Genomic DNA, 5,954 nt, shown 5'->3' on the forward strand with positions numbered 1-5,954 from the left:
GGTTTCATCTGCAAATTTGATCAGGATGCCCTTGAGTCCATCATCCAAGTCGTTGATAAAGATGTTGAATAAGACCGGGCCCAAGACAGAACCCTGTGGCACCCCACTAGTCACTCTTCTCCAGGATGAAGAGGAACCATTGATGAGCACTCTTTGGGTTCGGTCAGTCATCCAGTTACAAATCCACTGAGTGGTAGCATAGTCAAGACCGCATTTTACCAGCTTCTTTACAAGAATATCATGGGGCACCTTGTCAAATGCATTGCTGAAATCAAGGTAGGCTACATCCACTGCGTTCCCTTCATCTACCAGGCTTGTAATTCTGTCAAAAAACGAGATCAGGTTAGTCTGACATGACTTATTTTTCAGAAATCCATGCTGACTATTGGTGATCACAGCATTCCTTTCTAGGTGCGCACAGACTGTTTGCTTAATGATCTGCTCCAGAATCTTCCCTGGTATTGATGTCAGACTGACTGGGCGGTAATTATTTGGGTCCTCTCTTTTCCCCTTTTTGAAAATAGGGACAACATTTGCCCTCCTCCAGTCTGCCGGGACTTCGCCTGTTCTCCAGGAATTCTCAAAGATGACTGCCAGTGGTTCTGAGATCACATCTGCCAGTTCTTTTAATACTCTTGGATGCAGTTCATCTGGCCCTGGAGACTTGAATACATCTAAACTGGCCAAGTATTCTTGTACTATCTCCTTAGTTATTCTGGGCTGTGTTTCCTTTGCTCAATCATTTGCTCCAAATTCTTCAGGTCGGGCATTGTTTTCTTTATCGGAGAAGACTGAGGCAAAGAAGGCATTGAGGAGTTCAGCCCTTTCTGTGTCCCCTGTTTGCATTTCACCATCTTCTCCTCTGAGTGACCCCACTGTTTCTTTGCTCTTCCTTTTGCTACGAACATACCCATAGAAGCCTTTTTTGTTGCTTTTAACCTCTCTAGCAAGCCTGAGTTCATTCTGTGCTTTAGCTTTTCTGACTTTGTGTCTACACGTGCTGGCTATTTGTTTGAATTCCTCTTTGGTGGTTTCCCCCCTTTTCCATTTTTTGTACACATCCTTTTTTAATCTTAACTCAGTTAAAAGTTCTTTAGATAGCCACCCTGGCTTCTTTAGGCACCTTCCATGTTTCCCTCTCATTGGTATTGCCTGACGTTGTGCTTTTAGTATCTCCCTCTTAACAAACTCCCAGCCATCATGAACTCCCTTTCCTTTTAGTATTACTGTCCATGGGATCTCACCCAGCACTTCCCTAAGTTTTATGAAGTCGGCTTTCTTAAAGTCAAGAAATTGAGTCCTAGTATGCTTGGCTGCTCCTTTCCGCTGTATTGTAAACTTCAGAAGAGCATGATCACTCGCGCCTAATGATCCTTCCACTTCTACCCCACTAACCAGGTCATCAACATTGGTTAGGACCAGATCTAAAATGGCTGTTCCTCTTGTTGCTTCTCCCACTTTCTGGACAATGAAGTTGTCTGCAAGGCCAGTGAGGAATCTGTTTGACCTTATGCTCTTGGCTGAGTTTGACATCCAACAAATATCCGGGTAATTGAAGTCCCCCATTACTACTATCTCCCTTCCTTTTGCATGCTTGGCCATCTGTTCCTGGAAGGCATCATCTATGTCCTCCGTTTGGCTTGGGGATCTATAGTAAACTCCCACAATGAGGTCCCTGTTATTCTTCTCTCCCTTAATTTTGACCCAAATGCTCTCACTTTGGCTTTGATGTTCTAAATCTTGGATCTCTTCACAGGTATACACATCCCTGACATATAACGCCACTCCTCCTCCTTTCTTGTCTGGTCTGTTTCTCTGAAATAGATTGTATCCCCCCATTATTACATTCCAATCGTGGGACTTATCCCACCAGGTTTCAGTGATGCCTATTATGTCATATTTAGTTTGCTGTACCAAGAGCTCAAGCTCATCTTGTTTATTTCCCATGCTTTGCGCATTAGTGTACAGACATTGAAGTCCATTAATCATTCCCCCGTGTCTCTTATTTAAGGATTTTTTCCTCCCACCACTAGGTCCGCGTGCTGTTTGCTCCATTTGGTCTATGACATTTGGATGATCATTTTCATCAATTGATAGGCTCCTACCATCAGGAGCACTGTCTCCCTCCCCCACATTAGTCAGTTTAAAGCCCTCCTGATGAGGTTTCTGAGATTTTTGGCAAAAACATTTCTCCCAACTGTTGTGAGGTGCAGCCCATCGCTTGCCAGAAGTCCATCTTCAAGAAACTGCAGTCCGTGATCTAAGAATCCAAACCGTTCCTGTTTACACCATTTGCGAAGCCAGCTGTTCACTTCCACTATTTTCCCCTCTCTCCCTGGGCCACGTCGTTCAACTGGGAGGAGAGATGAGATGACAATTTGTGCATTTAGTTGCTTCAATTTCCTGCCGAGAGCCTCGTAGTCTCTTTTGATCTTCTGGAGGCTATTGCTTGCAGTGTCATTGGTTCCCACATGAACCAAGAGGAAGGGGTATTTGTCAGTGATTTGTCAGCTTTGGAAGACAATCATCAGGCATCCGCACAATATGACCAGTCCAATGAAGTTGATGTTGAAGAATCATTGCTTTGACATGGGTGATCTTTGCTTCTTCCAGTACACGGTTATTAGTTCGCCTGTCTTCCCAAGTGATGCGAAAAATTTTCTGAGACACCGTTGATGGAATCTTTCAAGGAGTTGGAGATGGCATTTATAAGTGGTCCATGTTTCACAAGCATATTGCACTCTAACCACTACCCCACCACTGGCTTCTCTTCTCTTCTCTTCTCTTCTCTTCTCTTCTCTTCTCTTCTCTTCTCTTCTCTTCTCTTCTCTTCTCTTATGAAACCATGGGGAGCAGTCATCCAGAGATTTGGAGCATGATGTCACCAAGATGTCAATGCCATCCAGCTCTCACTGCATTCCATCAGGAAAGGGTGTGAAGGTCTTGCAGCAGTGCCTGGAAGCAGTGATTGGCTGGATGGCAGCCAGTGAACTGAGGCTGGATCCTGATAAGACAGAGGTACTCTGAGCGGGTGGTTCCCATGTTCTGGGAAGGGTTGTGGTCCCTCTGAAGGAGCAGCTTTGAACCCTGGGAGTACTCCTGGATTCCACCTTGTCCCTAGAGTCTCAGGAGGCACCTGTGGTTAGGAGCACACACACCAACTTAGTCTAGTTTGCAAGCTGCAGCCACTCCTCGATTGGCATAGCCTGGCATCAGCTAGCCAGGCTCTGGATTAGTTGTAGTTTCCAAGTCACCTTCAAAGGTAGCCCTACATAGAGCGCATTGCAGTAGTCCAAGCGGGAGATAACCAGAGCATGCACCACTCTGGCGAGACAGTCCGTGAGCAGGTAGGGTCTCATCCTGCATACCAGATGGAGCTGGTAAGCAGCTGCCCTGGACACAGAATTGACCTGCACCTCCATGGACAGCTGTAAATCCAAGATGACTCCTAGGCTGCACACTCCTAGGCTGATCCTTCAAGGGCACATATTGGAAGCATCCCAGCCAATCCCAGGGATCATAAAAACCAATAGGTGTGGTGGAAGCCAAGAGATCTTGACCGTTCTCCTGTTTATGGAGCCTGTCTTGTTTGCTTCTTCTGCTGTTGTTTTCTCCACGATTGGATCCCCTCTGTGGTTAAGCCAGCCTTGACAGGTAAATCACCACTTTAGTAGCCCTGTTTTGTCAAGGGCTCAGCGAAGCCCAGGTGAAATCCACCAAGTCATCAGGATGAAGCAACCTCAGGATGAAAACAATGAGCTGAACTCCCGTATCGGAGGAGTCCTTGTTTTGCAAAAGTTGTGGTTTCACTTGATTGGAACAGCAGAACAATTAGGGTGGACACTGTCTGAGAATTACCTGGTGGAGGATTAAGGAGCAGTGCAAACACAACAGAGGGACTTGGCAGCTGCAGAAGAACAAGAAAACAGTTATTTTCCAATGCACAAACTATTTATGGGGTTTTGGAAATATGGTACTGAGATTAGAACCCCACATTTGGCACTAACAGCCCCCTTAAGCCTCTCTCTCACTCCTTGAGCAAACATGTAATTAAAGGGAGATATAGACGGCAGGAGAGGGCTGGATTTTAGCCCAATATACACTTGAGCCAACCTAGGTATTGCATCTAGATTTCAGATGCAGGAAATTTAAAACTTGGAGACGGTCCTTGATCTGAATCAAAGTCTGTAGGGACCAAGGAAAACAATAGGGTCCCAACCTTCCCACCTAATAATGGCAAACTGGATCTCAGCATTCATTTCATTCCACAAATATTCCAGTTCTGCCTGTTTGACTGTATTGGCACAAAGTTTGGTCCCTCTGTTATTTGTTTGTTTGTTTGTTTGTTTGTTTGCATTTATATCCCAGTTTTCTCTCTCTCCAAGAAGTTCAAGGTGGCATGGATAGTTTTTCCCTTCCTTCCTCATTTCATCTCCACAACAACTCCGTGGGCTGAGAGGTAACGAGTGGCTCAAGTTCACTCAACTACCTTCAAGTCCGAGCTGCGATTTGAACCCTGGTCTCCCTTGTCTTAGCCCACACTGGCTCAGAAAAGAAAAGAAAGGTTGCATTTGAATGGATAGAAAACAATTGGCTCATTGTCATGATGACTAATCTACTACACGAGAATACATGCAAATCAACCCAACTTACATATTTATTTGAGAGTTTGGGCCTAAAAAGGGGGTGCTGCCCTTATATCAATTGATTTCAGGGTCATTTGCAAAAATGTAAACAATAAAAATATAATTTCTATCAAATCATAATAAAATTGAACTCAAAACTAGAATAGTAGGACACAGGCTGAGAAAAACTCTACCTGGTATTTCACATATTCTCCCGATGCTAAAAATGTTTAAAATGCATTAGATATAGTTCCCAGCACCTTTTACCTATCAAAAACGTCTTCCTGATGTTTAGTCGCAATCTCCTTTCTTGTTACTTGAGGCCATGGGTTCGAGTCCTCTCTTCCAGAGCAGGAGAAAACAAGCTTGCTCCATCTTCTACGTGACGGCCCTTCAGATATTTGAAGGTGGCTATCCTATATCCCCTTCCAGTCTCCTCTTCTGCAGGCTAAACATCCCCAACTCCTTCCAGTGGCAGAAGAAGGGGGTGCAGTGGGGGCGGTCCATCCCGGGTGTCATGCATGAGGGGGGTGACAAAATCCCCCCTGGGCAGATCGCTGCACTGCCCCCTAGGTGCCGATCGCTGCACCAATCACCCCCTGAATGCCAATCACCCCCAATGGGCGCCAATTGCCGTGCCAATCGCCTTCCTGGGCAGCTCCCCCTGCCCCCCTGGACTGCTTGCCCCACCCCCTGGGTGCACGGCATGTGTGCCGCTCTGGGGCAGCACCCCCTGGGACGCTTGTCCTGCCCCCGCGGGTGGCTAGCTCTGCCCCCACGGACAGCTAGCTCCGCCCCCGGGTGCACAGCAGCTAGCTCCACCTCTGACTCATTCAACCGTTCCTCATAAGGCTTGGTTTCCAGATCCTGGACCACCTTAGCTGTCCTCCTTGGCACGTGTTCCAACTAGTCAATGTCCTTCTCAAAATGTGGTGCCAAGAAGTTCGCCCAGGGCTCCAGGTGGGTTCATTCCAAAGCAGGATAGAGAGGTAGCGATACTTCCCTTGCTTCCCCTTACAGAAGTATTGGTACCTCTGAAGAATGACGAGTCTTCTCCCAAAACTGTAATAAAGTTAACACGCAAGTCATGAATGATTTCAACACTCAGTGTGTACATGATAGTAAGAAAGGTGCCATTGAGTCAGTGTTTTTAATTATGTATCCTTGCAGCATCGGTAATCTCTCATCCCTTGCCACTGCTTTGCCCTTAAAAGTAAAAACCACCAAGGGAACAGGGTGAATCCCAAAAGGAAGGCGTCATAAGCGATGGAATGCATGCTGTGCCCATGCGCGCGAAGCATGCTACGGTGGCCTTTAATGGAGGCACAT

Source organism: Podarcis bocagei (genome assembly GCF_964188305.1).
Source record: "Podarcis bocagei genome assembly, chromosome: 4".
Lineage (NCBI taxonomy): Eukaryota > Metazoa > Chordata > Lepidosauria > Squamata > Lacertidae > Podarcis > Podarcis bocagei.